The 17,194-nt window shown below is 36.7% G+C and overlaps 1 protein-coding gene and 1 long non-coding RNA gene across 3 annotated transcripts in view; both read left to right on the forward strand.

The window, feature by feature from the left end:
* PLCL1 (phospholipase C like 1 (inactive)) overlaps positions 1 to 17,194 on the forward strand; it is a 336,529-nt gene that overhangs the window by 35,707 nt on the left and 283,628 nt on the right. The gene's annotated exons all lie outside the window — the stretch shown is intronic.
* Positions 14,497 to 17,194, forward strand: part of LOC121030881 (uncharacterized) — a 16,784-nt gene continuing 14,086 nt past the window's right edge. The window contains exons 1-2 of the long non-coding RNA XR_005790452.1: positions 14,497 to 14,695; positions 16,654 to 16,664. This is a non-coding gene — a long non-coding RNA (uncharacterized LOC121030881). The remainder of the gene's footprint in view (positions 14,696 to 16,653; positions 16,665 to 17,194) is intronic.

Below are 17,194 nucleotides of genomic sequence, written 5' to 3' on the forward strand. Positions count from 1 at the left end.
AGCCTGGCCCACTTACCAGGTAATGGCATTCCCTTGGCAAGTAATTTAACCTTTCTGAAGTTTAGCAGTTTCTTCATTAGCAGCAGCATGACAAGATAGAATCAGATTTTCTCCAAGGTTCCATTCAGCTCTAACCCTTTTGTTCTAGGGCATTGATCTCATTCTGTCTCTGTTTCACCCCATCATTCCCTTGCCTTCAATGTAATTAAACTTTTCTCAGTTCAGACAGTGAGCTAAGTTCTTTTCCAAACATATGAACTTAAAGGAGTGCAGGAAAGATTTGAGAAAGTATAAATCCTGCCTGGAATCCAGAATATGTGATTGCCAAACTGTCTTAATACATATATGTGTGTTTGTGTGAGATAGAGAACACTTACAGAAGATGGGAACTGATGAACCAGCTGACAATTTTTAGTAGTATTTGGAACGAGAAAAATTAGTATTGTACAGTACTTGATGAAAATATGGGTCTTATAAAGAGAATAAACCGGAAGGCCATATGTATATTGACAGTAAAGTAACTCAGTAGAGTTACTTTTTGCTTATACTTTTCTCTCCCATCTGATCCTGAAGAAGATACGTCATACTGTCTATATAACAGCTATACCTAGCTACTCACGGTCTTCCTCATGTGTTCTATTTGAATATAATTTTTGTGATGTGAAGATAGGGTTTCTGGAAACTTCAGACTTTGAGAGCATTTCTAAATACAGAAATTAAAAAAAAACACAGATGTTTTTGGTAGTGAAGTGGCTTATGAATATTAAGTGACAACCAACCTACAACCTGCCATTTTTTTCTATGGCACACTGATGGAACTGTTGTTTAACCAGTTGCAGTGGAAAACAGTGTTGTGCCTGCTGCAGGGGTCTTTATTTGAAAACACACATGAAACAATTGGTGTTTATGAGAAAATGTGGTGCCCTGTTTAATGTCTTTGCTCTGGGAAATGTTTTCCATGATCCAAGTCATAACAAGAAAGACTTTTCCAGTGCTATCTAAAACCTGGGTATGACTGAGAGGTGACAGAAGAGACAAGAATGAGGGAAAGTGGTGAAAAGCAGCAGAGGCAGTAGGGAAGAAAAGACAGTGGCTCCAGGGGGAGCAACTTCACGTCTCCCACCCCTTACCTGGTGGTCCTGGTTCGAAAAAAGGCATGTCAGGGGAGGCCAGGAGAGTAGGAGGGGTTACAGCTTTGGATGAAGTTCAAAGGGCCTTTAAACCTACACAAGGTGAAAAAGGAGAACTGGTACCTGGCTCCATTCACCTGACTCCCTTTCCCCTAAGTTCTGACAATTATATATTAGGAGAGTTTCTGCACTAGTGTGAGGCCACGTGAAAAATCGCTCATGGCCTGGCATTTGGATTTGCCATTAGCAATGAAAGGTGAATGTAGAACAACTTCCAAATGACACTTCCCTCATGTGTAAATAAGGATAGTTGGCATTTGATTTTGCTGTGTATTTGGAAGCTGTAGCAAATGCAGTGAATGAATTCAGTGATGGCTTTGGCCGTGTTTTTGATGTACTGGGTGGTGTTCGTTGGAGGTAGGAGAGACATAACAGCGTGTAGAATGAGGGCAAAAATGTCGTTCAAGGCAGTGTGCTTCTCAGTTCCTCGCAACCCCCCCCACCCCCCAGCTGCACAGCTGCCATGTGGCAGGGAAGGGGAGGAGAGGGGGCAGGGAGGATGCCGGGGGATGGCACCACTGAGTGCAGCAGTCTGCCCTGCTTGCCAGACCGACACATCAGCTGCAGAGTGCCCGTCCTGACTCTGGGTGTCATGGGGCTACATACTCTTCTACCACCTTTGTAATTGTTATCTGCTTGTTATGCCTTTTGAATAAGTCTTTGTATATGTAGGGATTAAAGGGTAGGTGGCACTTAATAGGCTCACTCATCTGCATTGATGGTAGAGTAAAAGAGGAGATGAAAGTCTGTAACCATCCTTTTAAATCAGTTTGCTTTCAGGATTAATGCATTGCATTGCTTCTTTTCATTTAAAAATTTCATCATTGCATTGACTGATTTTTTTCTTCAATATTCAGATACATACAGAGATGCTGGTGAGTGCAAGTCACTGATAATTAATATTATGATTCTAAGGTAGTGGGGTTGTTGGTAGCTCTGGCCGAACTCGTTAAAAACCTCTTTTATTTTGGCCCTGAGGATGAAACTAGTTAGTCTGTCTAGGAAACAGAACTGTGCTTCAATCCCAGTGCAGCCACTAGGACAAACGTTAAAAAAACAAACAAACAAACAAAAAAACACAACAAAACCTTAAAAAAAATTTTTTTTAATGCTTATTTATTTTTTGAGAGAGAGAGAGAAAGAGACAGAGCACAAGCAAGGGAGGGACAGACAGAGAGGGAGACACAGTATCTGAAGCAGGCTCCAGTCTCTGAGCTGTCAGAACAGAGCCTCATGCAGGGCTCGAACCCACAAACTGTGAGATCATGACCTGAGCAGAAGTCTGGCACTTAACCAACTGAGCCACCCAGGCGCCCCCCCAAAAACCCTTTTAAAAAAGTGTGGTAGAATAGGCATAACAAAATTCACAATTTTAACTATTTTTAGGTGTATAGTTCTGTGACAGTAAGTACATTCATACTGTGGCATAACCATCAACACCATCCATCTCCAAAACTGTTTTATCTGAAACTCTGTGCCCATTAAACACAGAGTCCCCAAGCCTCCCTCCCTCCCTCCCCCAGTCCCTGGCAACCACTATTCTGTTTTCTTTCTTTATGAATTTAACTACTCTAAATACCTCATTAAGTGGAATCATACACTATTTGTTCTTTCGTGACTGGCTCGTTTCACTTAGCAAAATATCTTCAGGGTTCATCCATGTTGTAGCATATATCAGAATTTCCTTCTTTCTTAAGGCTGAATGATGAATTCCATTCTAGGTATGTATCACATTTTGTTTATCCATTCATCTGTTGATGGACACTTGGATTGTTTCCATCTTTTGGCTATTGTCAACAATGCTGTTGTGAACATGGGTGTACCAGTATCTTTTCAAATCTCTGCTCTTAATTATTTTGCATATATATATATATATATGTATATATATACGTATATATACGTATATATGGGTGTACCATATCTTTTCATGGTGTACCAGTATCTTTTCAAATCTCTGCTCTCAATTATTTTGCATATATATATATACGTATATATATATACGTATATACATATATACACATGTATATATATATTCAGAAGTGAAATTGCTGGATCATATGGTAATTCAGTGTGTAATTTTCTGAGGCACTGCCTGTCTTAGTTTGGGCTGCTATTACAGAATATTAGAGGCTGGGTATCTTATAAACAATAGAAATTTATTTCTCACCATCCTGGAGGTTGGGAGTCTGAGATCACAATGCCGGACAGTTGGACTCTTGTAAGGGCCCTCTTCCTGGCTGCAGACTCCTATCTTAGTGTTCTCACATGGTGGATGGGGAGAGAGAGCTATCTCTTTGTGCTCTCTTTTATAAGGACACTATTCTCAAGCATAAGGCTTCTACTTCATGACCTAATCACTTCCCAAAGGCCCACCTCCAAACACCATCACATTGGGGGTTAGAATTTCAACATATGGATTTTGGGGGAACAGAAGCTTTCAGTCCATGACACTGGCAGACTGTTTCCTAAAACGAGTTTAATCTTCCTGAGCCTCACTTTCTCATTCGTAAAATAGGAATAATAATCCTTCCTCTGAAGTGGGGTAAGGTTAGAGACAATATAGGTGAAACTTAAGCATCATTTCTTGCCTCAAGAGACTATAGCAGTGATAAGTGTATTTTCTGCCCAAACCTTGTTGTTTATCACCTGTCTTTGTTCTTGCTGCCCCACTATAATATCCTCTCTTGCAGGCTCCCTCCCACTTACTCACAAGACTAGCTCAGGGACTGAAGTTGCCCTGTTTCTCCCTGAGCTGTGTTACATGCTCCCTTTCATTCTTTTTATAGTTTATAATAATATAAAACGCTACCTACCTTATTGTATAAGGATTGCCTCTTCATTCCTCCATCTCCTGCTTGTAGATTCATTTAATACATACTAAAATATTTACTATGTGCTCGGTGCTGGGGATTTAGCTGTGAAGGACATATATAGAATCTCTCTGGACTTATATTGGAGCTCTATCTGGACCAGTATCTCAGGGTGTGGTCGAAAAGACCACCTGCAGCAGAATCATTTGGAAATTTTGGTGACTTACTCTGGGCCCTGGCATCTGAAATGTTAACGTTCACTGGGGGTGAATGCTGGGAGATTCCATTAAGGTAGGACCTTTGTCAGTTCAGCACCTCATTTTTTTTTTAATTAAAAAAATGTTTATTGTAAGAGAGAGAGCGTGCGACCATGTGAGAGTGGGGATAGGGGCAGAGAGAGAGAGAGAGAGAGAGAGAGAGAAGACAGAGAATCCCAAGCAGAGTCCATGCTGTCAGCACAGAGCCTTACTCCAGGCTCAGTCCCACAAACCATGGGATCATGAGCTGAGTCTAAACCGAGTCGGTGCTTAACCAACTGAGCCACCCAGGCACCCCAGCAGCTCATCTTTAGCTCTGAGCACAATTCCTGGCACAAGTAGGTATGCAGAAAATATTTGTTGCAGAAATAGGGTATTCTGAACTGAAATGAGGTTGGAACAATATGGGCTTCTTATGCATTAGGCTAACCACAGTGTGGGGTGTGGATTAACTCTACCTTTTCCTAACGAGTGAAGCACCAAGTCAGTCCAGGAGTTCTAAACATTTATTGATTTCTTGCGGAGTGGGGCCTCTCTCTGCCTCAGCCTAGTCTCTAGATTTCTAAAGGAAGGAGATGGGCCATTTTTACCTTAAATTACCTCAGATTCATGTCAGTCTTTTAAATGCTAATGCTGCTTTAGCTCCCAGGAAAAAAAAATCCTTTAAAATTAGCTTTTATTAAGAGTTACAGTCCTTGAAAAGGTGTATCTTATAAGAATTTGAAATTAAGTTGTCTGGATGACACAAATTATGTTGAAATTTATATATGCAGGAATTGTTTATATGCACCTAATATAAAAACTTGTATACAGGGATGACCCTTGTATAGTAGGACTTGTAGACTATACTTTTTTGCTGAAATGTAGAAGAGACAGGTTTATTTTTGAACATAAGTGTGAAGGAGAAAAGGTGGGTAGATATGAATTATTTAAAGGCCTGAAATTACTAGCAGTCAAGATCTACTTGAGTTAATTATGGAGTGGCTCGATTGGATGCCATGTCACTTTTTTTTCGTATTAATAAAATGCTATGCTTTCCTCCCTCTTAGGTTTCTTGGTTTAGAGCTTAAGTTGAATACCATTCTGAAAATTACTTGTGTTTAAGATAAAGACACAACTTTTGCAGCCAGTCTTATGGCTGTGAGTATTCTTTTAGATAATGGAATTGGCCAGGCACTAGGATAAACATCTCTATGGTAGCTGAGACCCTCTTTCAGCTAATATCCTGGGAGCAAATAACTTAATAAAAACTCAGAACTATTCAGGTCAGTTAAGCTGATTTCCTTATTTAGTTTAAGGAAAATGTGGAAAGAATTTTGATAAACTAAGCATTGGACTAGGAGAATAAGGTCTTTCCTTGCATCAGTGCTTCTGATTGGCACCTGACATTAATTTCCTCTCATTTGAAATGCTTACCCCTTCTTCTCCATCTGACTAAATCCTCTCTTCACTTTAGCTTTCTCAACACTGCTATTTTTTTTTTTCAGAGCTGAAGCCACTTAATCTACACCTGTAAGTTCTGCCATATTTTAGGTTTTGGTAACAATACTGTTTTTAGTCAGGGATTGAATCTGGTTGTTCACAAGAAATCAATTTTCCATCGGTTTTGCGATGGCTTTGTCTGATTCTGATAATAGACTTTTTTCTTGTTCCTTCTGACCAAAACTTTTCTATTATTGCCCTCCTTCCACCTTATCTGGTAGTCTAGTTATTCTGGGCTTCGGTTCCTACTTGGTTTCTCTGGAACTGCCTAGTTGGTTGGGTTTTAATTTATCTGCTAATACATCCTGCTAATGCCAAGAGTTTAGTTACTCAGACCTTTATCTAACGCTACTGGTTGCCTACATAGACTTGTCTGCTTGATGTTCTTCACTCAAGGACAAAATATCTTCCCACTGGGTCAGTCTATTTAGTCTTCCTCAATATGGCTCATACTGCTTCAGCTGAGTCCTGATTTGGAGAACCAATGCCTAATTCAGTGGCTAATTTATCAACAGCTCTGCTTCTGATCACTGAACTATAAACGTCCTGGATAACCTCTATTTCTCAACCAGTTGTTCAAATGGCACAATTTGACAATAAAATAATATCATTTCAGAATGTTACTTAGTAGGGGTATCTGTTTTAGTCTAGCTGTCTATTTTTGATCTAAAAGATAATTCAGTCATATCTAAGCAAGAGTCACCAACAATTATCTCCCATTGCATAAGCCTTACCTTCTAAGGTGATTATGAACTAACCTTTCAAAGCACAGCAAGCAATTTGGATTTGGTTGATTAATTGTACTTTTCATTGTATTGATCCTGGAGAAAATGCATATATACACAGTATTTTGTATATAAATTTAGAAGTTCATGGACTCCTTAGAGGTTAATAGGCCCAGCACAATAGGCCATGGTAATGCTGTGATGCAACTTTCCCTTACTCTCTTGATGGTCATATAAACCATGTAAAGGCAATCTATAAATGAGATGGAAATGGATTTTCTTGATTAAAGGTCTCTCAGGTGAAAAAAGACAAGATGAAAGTTGAAATATGTTAGAGGAGAATGATGCTAACATTTCCTTAGCATTATATGTTCTTGGATTTATGCTATTTGGCTTATTGTTACTACAGTGATAGTTTTATGAATGTTACTTTTTAAAAACAATCTCTCAAAAGCTACATATGCATGGAAGGAATGTAAAAAAATAAGAAAAGCATTTATTTTGAACAGAATGTTATTGTCAAAACATTTTTCATTTATTGTATATATGCAGTTACAAATGACATAAAAATGAATTTTTGGCCAGGGACCAAAGATGATGTTTTATTTAAATCATTTGGAATTTTATTGAAGTTTAGATCTGGAATATTTTAATTGGACATTGAAGAATTACAGCTAGCCCAGTGGCTTATATAACATATAAAATATGAAAACCTCTTTAAAGGACATTTCATTGATTTGTTGCCAAGTTTCTATAACAAACCTAGAGATAAAGATTTCACCATTATTTGCAGTATGACTTAGCATTTATTACTTACATTAAACTGTTCTTTAAACTATTTGTCGAAATACATTTTGTCGAGGCTGTTTGAAGTTTTTTCAAAGTGGTCCAACTTTGAGAAGGTTGCATATTTAGCATTCCCATACTTTAAAAGTATTTATTGAAAATTGAACATTTAAAAAAAAAAAACATCACTCTATAAGGATAAAGGAGAAAGTCAGTAGTAGATTCATAGACTTTTACAGCTGAAGGGACTAGAAAGGTCACCTGGACCAACTATCTCAGGTGGAGACTCAGATGGCAGGTGGCTAGTTGAAATCTCTGACCCCTTCCTTCATTCTTTGTGCTACATCAGGCTGCCTGGCATGCTCTTAAATCACCACCAGTGCAACCTCTGCAGAGAGCTGCAGCTATTTTCCTCAGCAACTTTATTTTTCTCCCAAGGTTAAACCTTACAGAGAAAGTTTGTTCTCCGATAGGAATAGGTACATTGAACAACTACTGCATAACTGGCAATCAGGACTTCTGACCTTGACACTGAGGTGCAAAACAAATGGTCAGCTGATTGGATTAGTTTACTGAGGTGAAAAGCTAGGAATTCAATGCAAACAGCCTATGTAAATGTTAAATGAGAAGAAATCTGGTTTCCTGGTTGTAGTAATGATTCACCAAATTTTAGTGGAGGTCATTTGGAAGGAAAGGGAGTAGTGGTAGATATAGCTGGACAAAGAAGGATTAGAAATTTTTAAAATCTGGCTTCATTTAGGGCTTATTCTACATAGGCAAGTTTGGATATATTCTTGTAGGGACTTGATATAAATAGATCAGGCATGAGGAGACCATTCTAGGAAATGAATAGAGAGGTGCAGTGGCAATGGCATATACCTGGTAGGGGAACAAGATAGCTGTACTCAGTGTTTTTGGCACTTTATAACTTTGCCTATGAGGAAGTTGACATCTAGTAATTGATCCTGAAAGAAAGGAAGCTGAAAGAGTCCCCGATTGTTTAGGGCATTCACTCTGCAGTTTCTTCATCTAATCAGAGAAGGCAGGTCCTCCTGCCCCTGCTTCATAAGACTGTTGAGCATACTTCATGGAATGAGAAATGCTTAGATGGGCTCTTTTGGAGAGCTTTCATTTCCATGGGCATACTTGGGGATACTGAAGTAGAAGTGTTTTCAATTGATATAGAACTTGGTGTGGAGTAGATCACAAGGTAAAAATGAAAACATAGAGTAGTGCAAAGAGCTCATGTTTTGGAAACAAAAGAATCTGAGCTCAGATGCTGGCTCTTCAGCCCACCATCCACCATACCTGAGACAAGTGACAGCCACTCAGAGTTGTAGCTCCTCTTTGCAAGATGGATTAGTAATGTTAACTGTTGAAGTGAATTTCCTGTGAAATTAGTGAAACTTAGTTAATGAAACCACCTGGGAAGGGCACCTGCCATGTGTTCCCTTGTCATATGTTTTAAAAAAAATTTTTTTTTTAACGTTTTATTTTATTATTGAGAGACAGAGGGAGACAGAGCATGAACATGGGAGGGGCAGAGAGAGAGGGAGACGCAGAATCCGAAGTAGGCTCCAGGCTCTGAGCCGTCAGCACGGAGCCTGATGCGGGGCTTGAACTCACAAACCGCAAGATCATGACCTGAGCTGAAGTTGGACGCTTAACTGACTGAGCCACCCAGGCGCCCCGGTTGTCACATGTTTTTATTAAGCCTCTTTCTGTTCTGATTTCTCTTCTATCACACTTCCCCTTGTGTGGGGTGGCATTAGAGTAGCTATGGACATTTTTGGGTATAGTGCTAAATATTTATGTCCTTTGTGCTTATCATTTTGTAGTATTTTCTTATTTTTGTATAATGTGTGCTATTTTTCTTAAGGAGAACACTCTAAATTGCATCAACTTTATGCCTCACAAAACCTGGGTTTGCCCTGGTTCACTTCACAGGATTCTTACTAAGAGTACGTGAAATAACCATGTAAAGTACTGTATCAGTTATTTATTGCTGAAAGCAAGCCCCTCCCCACCCCAATTTAGTGGCTTAGAACAACAACAGTTGATCAGAACTTTGGCCTTGGCTTCAACTGGGTGGTTCTTCTGTTGGTCTCTCCTGGGCTCCATTCTATGGTAGCAGTCATTGGTGGCTTGGTAGGGACTGGATGGTCTAAGATGGCTTTACTCAAATGTCTGGCAGTTGTCTGGCTGTCACTTGGATTACCTTGTTTCTCCTCTGGGGCCCTTCTAGCTCAAAGCTGTTCATGCGTCACAACATTCCAAGAGGGCGAGATTGAAAGCTGCAAGGCCTACAGCTCTCAGAGCTGCTTATGCGGCATTCTACTTGTGAAAGCAAGTCACAACGTCACCCAGATTTAAGGGGTGGAGAAATAGACTCCACTCCTTGATAGAAAGAGCTGCAAAGCATTCGTGGCCATTTTTAATCTACTGCAAAGTCTGTGCCTGAAATAGATGGTGCTGATATATGTTAGCTTTCTTTTCTTCTTCAACTTCCAACTTTGCTTCTCATTTCTGCTAAAGTAAATAAGCATTAATTGAGGAGAGACTTCCAGGGAAGAAGAGAAGAAATAAATGAGGCTTCTACCAATGTGTCTGAGATTTAATTTTGTAAATTCTATTTTTCCCCAGTTTTATTGAGATATAATTGATACGTAGCACTGTGTAAGTGTAGAGTATACAATGTAATGGTTTGACTTATATATATCATAAAATGAATACCACAGTAAGTTTAGTTAACATCCATCTCCTAGGAAATACATATATATGATGGAATATATATATTATAATATAGTTCTCATCACAAGGGGAAAAATAATATAATATATATATTTTTCCCCTTGTGATGAGAACTCTTAGAATTAATTTTCTTAAAACTTTCCTGTATATCATATATATAGGACCATCTTCATTCAATTCCCCCTCCTGTAAATTCTTAATCTGTTATTTAAGTTAGATAGAATTTTAAATCTATTCATGCCTTTTAAAAAATAAAATGCTTAGAATTTTTATGGTGTTTTAAAAAACTTTTTTTATTTTGAGAGAAAGCAAGAATGTGAGCTGGGAAGGGGCAGAGAGAGATGGAGAGAGAGAATTCCAAGGAGGCTTTATGCTGTCAGCTCTCAAAAGCCATGAGATAGTGACCTGAGCAAAATCAGGAGTCAGATGCTTAACCAACTGAGCTACTCAGGCACCCCTTTGAATTTTTATGGTATTTTAATAACATATTTATATGGGACATTAAATGTCTTGCTTTTATTCACTTTATATCAAAGAATTTGCTAAAGAAAGTTTAGTTTTGTAATGTAATTGTATTAATAACTGAAATACAGAAAAGTGATATATTTAGCAGTTTATTAATAAAAGCTTATGACACTCTTCTAGTTTGGTGGAGTTGTACACATGGCATTAGAACAATCCAATAAAACAAAATTCTAGGATATTCCTCTGTAAGTGGTAGTTAATTGTCTGCTTATTGAGTAATTAAACTAATCAGTCTAATGATAGATGCTGTGTTTAATGGTTAAATAGCATCTATAACTTTTAAAAGGCTATTAAATGGTTGTAAGAGTCAACTAAGTCCTCCTGAGGATGTATGATCATAATAATCATCATCACGACTAAAAACAATCATTTGGAGAATGAGTTTGAAACACTTGGTTTTTATATAGTTGACAATAATGTTGCAACAATAAATGTTTCTCTTATGAAGACTAACTTGACTTTATGATTATTGAAGAGATAGTAAAGAGTTAAAAGATATACAGAAATAAAAGGAAAAGGAAATACAAGCTTTAATTAGTTGTCTTTAGTTTCTTAAGTTGCAAAGGGCAAAAAACAAAAAATGGGAAATTACTCGTTCATGTGAAGGGAGAGTCAAGGGGAAGACATTTAGGTACAGCTGGATGCAGGGGACCTCATAGGAAATCAGGACCCAGTATTTCTCTCTACATGATTTGTGTCTCTTTCATCTGTGTTGGTGTCAGTCTCAGGCTTGATATGGGAACAATTTGGCTGTAGTAGTTTAAATCCCTGTATCCTCTTAGGTTTAAGTATAGTGGAAAAGAGTGGTTGTTTAGGAAAAGCTTCAGAGATTAGTTCTGATTAGTTGTACTGGGTTTGGTACGAGTCACATGTTTGTCCATCCCCAGACAAACTGGTATGACCAGGAGGATGGAATACATTAATTATATCAGGCCTCTCTCATGCTTCACATGCTTTTCTTTTGGAGCTCATTCCAGCAGCACAGACTGAGGTTGAGAAACAGTAGATCCTAAACAACTGGGGGCTTGCTAGAACCAAGATAAAGCTATGATGGCAAGCCAACAAGAGCTAAAGTCTATTACAAATGTAATGTGCATATTCCTGGCAAATAGTAGAAACTCCATAATATGTTTTGAATTAGAGATGGCTGTAAGCAAAGAATATTTTAGGTACTTTTTCTGTGTAGCTATTTTGCTTTCATGTCTCTGCAAAGTAGATACAGATAAGAATTTGCACTTTTATCCCAAAGCATTTACTAATGGTTATATTCTTTCCACCTGGTTATTTAGCAATAATAGTGTTCCTATTTTACAGATGGAAGACACTGTATATGATGAAAAGGCTTGATGCTATTTATAAAATGCAGTATTGGACACATTTACATTTTCTTTTTAAAATATTTATTTTGAGAGACAGAGAGGGAAGGAGACAGCAGGGGAAGGGCAGAGACAGAGGGAGAGAGAGAATTCCAAGCAGGCTCCATGCTGTTTGTACAGAGCCTGATGCAGGGCTCAATCTCATGAACTGTGAGATCATGACCTGAGCCTAAGTCCAGAGTCAGAGGCTTAACCAGCTGAGCCACCCAGGTGCCCCATTGTTGAACAAATTTAGAAGAAAATGTTTTCTCCATTAGGAAATTTTATAAACTGTGTTTAAAAAGTACTCAAAATAGATAGCTATATTTATTATATTGACTCAAATAAATTTTTAAAGATAGTCTGTGACAGTTTAGTCTGATACCAGATAGCTATGTAGGATATATTATTCCATGCCTTTGGAAAGCTTGTCATATACAATTTATAGAACATTTGGACACAATTGATTAGAATAGATTCTAATTTATTTTAGCTATTGGTAAAATTCAAGTCAGACATGAATCTGCTTCTGCCAACTTGGCTTTAAAATTTTTTTTAATGTTTTTTTATTTTAGAGAGAGACAGAGTGCAAGCAGGGGAGGGGCAGAGAGAGAGGAAAACAGAATGGAAGCAGGCTCTAGGCTCTGAGTTATTAGCACAGAGCCCAACGCAGGGCTTGAACCCATGAACCCTGAGATCATGAACTGAGCCGAAGTTGGCTGCTCAACTGACTGAGCCACCCAGGTGCCCCTGCCAACTTGGCTTTTTAAAGAAGTTTAGGGGCTTTATACCATATGTACCATGAAATTGCCTTTTCTATTGTCACAGATTACAGTGTAAGTAGGTGATATATAGTCAATCACCTAAACCAGGACATTGATGTGAATGAACAGGGAAAATTACACTGGGAAACCAAGTGTAATCTAGACAAACCAGGGCTTATAGTTGCCTTATGTATAACCAGTATAATTTTTATTAACTGTGAATTTAATATTGGATTCTATATATGAGAATCAGAAAAGGAAAACAACTTGTTATATACAAGGGAACCCCAATAAAACTATCAGCAGATTTTTCTTAAATTTCTTTTTTTTGAGTTTATTTATCTATTTTGAGAGAGAGAGACACATGAGCAGGGGAGGGGTGGAGAGAGGGAGAGAGAGGGGGAGAGAATCCCAAGCAGGCTCTGTGCTATCAATGAGGAGCCCGATGCGGGGCTTGAACTCATGAAATGGGAGATCATGACCTGAGTTGAAACTAAGAGTTGGACACTTAGCTGACTGAGCCCCTCAGGCTCTCTTATCAGCAGATATTTTAGCAGAAACTTTATATGCCAGAAAGGAGTGGCATGATATGTTCTAAGTGCTGGAAAAACAAACAAACAAACAGCCAATCAAGAATACTCTACCTGACAAGGTTGTCATTCAGAAATGAAGGAGAGAAAAAGAATATTCCAGATGAACAAAAACTAAGAGTTCATCATCACTAAACTGGTCTTACTAAAAATGTTAAAGGGACTTTTTTAAGCTGAAAAGAAAGAGTGGTAATTAGAAACAAGAACACATATGAAAGAATAAATATCATTGGACAGGTAAGTATATAGTAAAGGTAGTGGATTAATGACTTATAAAACTAGCTTGAAGGTTGAAAGACAAAGTAGTAAAAATAACTATGATTACAGTAATGAGTTAAGGGATACACAAGATGAAAAGATGTAAAATATGACATCAAAAACATAAAACACAGAGGGAGAGAGTAATAATGCTGACTTTACAGTGGGATCAAACAAGTTGTTATCAACTTAAAATAAATTGCTATAGATATAAGTTGTTATATGTAAGCCTTACGGTAACCACAAGGCAAAAACTGATAGTAAATATACAAAAGATAAAGAGAAAGGAGTATAAGCCTACCACTGAAGAAATTTATGGAACCACAAAGGAAGAAAGTGAGAGAAGAAACGAACAGAGAGGAACTACAAAAAGTTAAAAATTTTAACAAAATGGCAATAAGCACATACCCATCAATAATTACTTTAAATGTAAATGGACTAAATTCTCCAATCAAAAGACATGGAGTGGCTGAATGGATTAAAAAACAAGACTCATCTATATGCTGCCTACAAGACTCACTTTAGATGTAAGTCCACACACAGAGTGAAAGTGAAGGGATGGATAAACATATTCTATGCAAATAGAGACAAAAAGAAAATTGGAGTAGCTATACTTACATCAGATAAAATAGATTTTAAAACAGTAATAAGACACAATGAAGATCATTACATTATGATAAAGGGATCAATCCAACAAGAGGATATAACATTTATAAATATTTGTGCATCCAACATAGAAGCACCTAAATATATAAAACAAGTTTTGACAGATTTAAAGGAAGAGATAGCAATACAATACTAGGGGACTTTAATATCCCACTTACATCAATGGATAGATCATTCATACAGAAAAATCAATAAGGAAACATCAGCCTTAAATGACACATTACACAAGATGGCCTTAACAGATATTTATAGCATGTTCAAACCAAAAGCAAAAGAAGGCATATTCTTCTCAAGTGCACATGGAACCTTTTTCCAAGGCCATCAAAACAAATTTTAACAAAATTTTAAATAATTGAAATTATATCAAGCATCTTTTCTGACACACTGGTATAAAACTAGAAATTAATTACATGAAAAAACCTGGAAAATTCACAAAACATGTAAGGATTAAGCAGTGTGCTACTGAACAACCGAAGGGCCAAAGAAGAAATCAAGAGGGAAATAAAAAAATATCTTGAGAAAATGAAAATGGAAATGTAGCATACCAAAATTTATGGGATGCAGCAAAAGCAGTTCTAAGATAGAAGTTCATAGCATATATACCTACCTCAAGAAACAAGAAAAGTCTCAAATAAACAACCTAACTTTACACCTCAAGAACTAGAAAAAAGAAGATTAATAAAGCCCAAAGTTAGTAGAAGGAAGGAAATAACAAAGATTAGACAAGAAATAAATGAAATAGAGACTAAAAACGTAATAGAAAAGATAAATGAAAGTAAGAGCTGTTTCTTTTAAAAGATAAACAATTATTTTTTGTTTAAAAAACTATATAAATAAACCTTTAAATAGACTCACCACGAAAAAAAAAGAGAGGACTTAGATTAAAAAAAAAAACCTCAAAAAAGGAGATGTTACAACTATAGAATACAAAGGATCATGAGACTACTATGAACAATTATATGCTAACAAACTGGACAACTTAGAGGAAATGGATAAATTCCCAGAAACATACAACTTACCAAGACTAGATCATGATGAAATATAAAACCCAAACAGACCAATTACTCAATCAGTTACTAAATAATAAACAAACAAACAATTACTAAATAAGGAAACTGAACCAGTAATCAAAAATGTTTCAACAAATAGAAGTCCAGGAGTAGATAACTTCACTGGTGAATTCTACCAAACATTCAAAGAAGAGTTAACACCAATCCTTCTCAAACTCTTCTAAATATTAGAAGAATAAAGAACTCTACCAAACTCATTTTTTTGAGGTCAGCATTACCCTGATACCAAAACCAAAGAAGCCACAAGAAGGCTTTCCCCCACTTGTGCTGTCTCTGTCTCTCTCAAAATAAATACATAAAAAAAAGAAATAAAAGGAAAAAGTAAAAGTGCCACTATTTGCAGATGACATGATATCATAGGTAGAAAACCCTGAAGACTCCATCAGAAAACTTTTAGAATTAATAAATAAAGTGGCAGGATACAAAATTAATACTTTTCAAATTTGTTGCATTTATATTCACTAATAATGAACTATCATTCAGAGAGATTAAGAAAACAATTGCATTTACAATTGCATCAAAAAGAATAAAATACCTAGGAATAAATTTAACCAAGGAGGTGAAAGACCTGTATATTGAAAACTATGAGACATTAGTGAAAGAGATTAAAGAAGACACAAATACATGGAAAGATATTCTGTGCTGATGGATTGGAAGAATAAATATTTTCAAAATTCCCATACTACCCAAAGCAATATACGGATTCAATGCAAAACCTATCAAAATTGTGTTTTTCACAGAAATGGAACAAACAGCCCTAAAATTTGTTTGGAACCATAAAAGATCCTGAATAGCCAAAGCAATCTTGAAAAAGAACAAAGCTGGAGGCATCATGCTTACTGATTTCAAACTCTATTACAAAGATATGGTAATTAAAAGAGTGTGGTATTGGCATAAAAACAGACCCATAGATCAATGAAACATAATGAGAGCCCAGAAATAAACCTAGGTGTATGTTGTTAATTAATTTATGACAAAGGAGCCAAGAATATACAAAGGATAAAGGGCAATCTCTTTAACAAGTGATGCTGGGAAACATGCAAAGAATGAAACTGGACAATCTTATGCCATACACAAAAATGAACTCAAAATGGATGAAAGGCTTGAATGTAAGACCTGAAACCATAAAACTCCTAGAAGAAAGCATAGGTGGTATGCTCCTTGACATAGGTCTTGGTGATGACTTTTTGAATCTGATATGAAAAGCCAATGCAAAAATAAACAAGTGGCACTATATCAAACTAAAAAGCTTCAGCATGGCAAAAGAAGGCATCAACAGAATGAAAAGGTGACCTACTGATTGGGAGAAAATATTTGCAAATTATATATCTGATAAGAAGCTACTATTCAGAATATATAAAGAACTCATACCAAACAATCCTATTAAAGAATTGGCAGACTCTCTGAATAGACATTTTCCCGAGGAAGATACACAGTTGGCCAACAGGCATGTGAAAAGCTGTTGTATATCATTAATAGTTAGGAAAAATTAAATCAAAACCACAATGAGATATCACCACACACCTGTTAGAGTGGCTATTATCAAAAAGATAAATAACCAGTGTTGGCAAGGATGTGGAGAAAAGGAAACCTTGTACATTGCTCATGAGAATGTACATTGGTGCAGCCACTATGGAAAACAGTACGTAGGTTCCTCAAAAAATTAAAATCACAACTACAGTATGATCCCACAACTCAACAATTCAACTTCTGGTATTTATCTGAAGAAAATGAAAACACTAATTTGAAAAGATATATGGTCATTGTTCATTATATGCTCCATGTTCACTACAGTATTAATTCTAAACCTAAGTTATGGAAACAATCTAATTGTTCATTGATGGATGAATGGATAAAGAAATTGTGGTATATATATATATATATATATATATATATACACACACACACACACATATATATATATATATATATTCATGCTCTGTCTCTATCTCAAAAATAAACGTT

Source organism: Herpailurus yagouaroundi, unplaced genomic scaffold (genome assembly GCF_014898765.1).
Source record: "Herpailurus yagouaroundi ecotype Mexico unplaced genomic scaffold, PumYag 140, whole genome shotgun sequence".
Classification (NCBI taxonomy): Eukaryota; Metazoa; Chordata; class Mammalia; order Carnivora; family Felidae; genus Herpailurus; species Herpailurus yagouaroundi.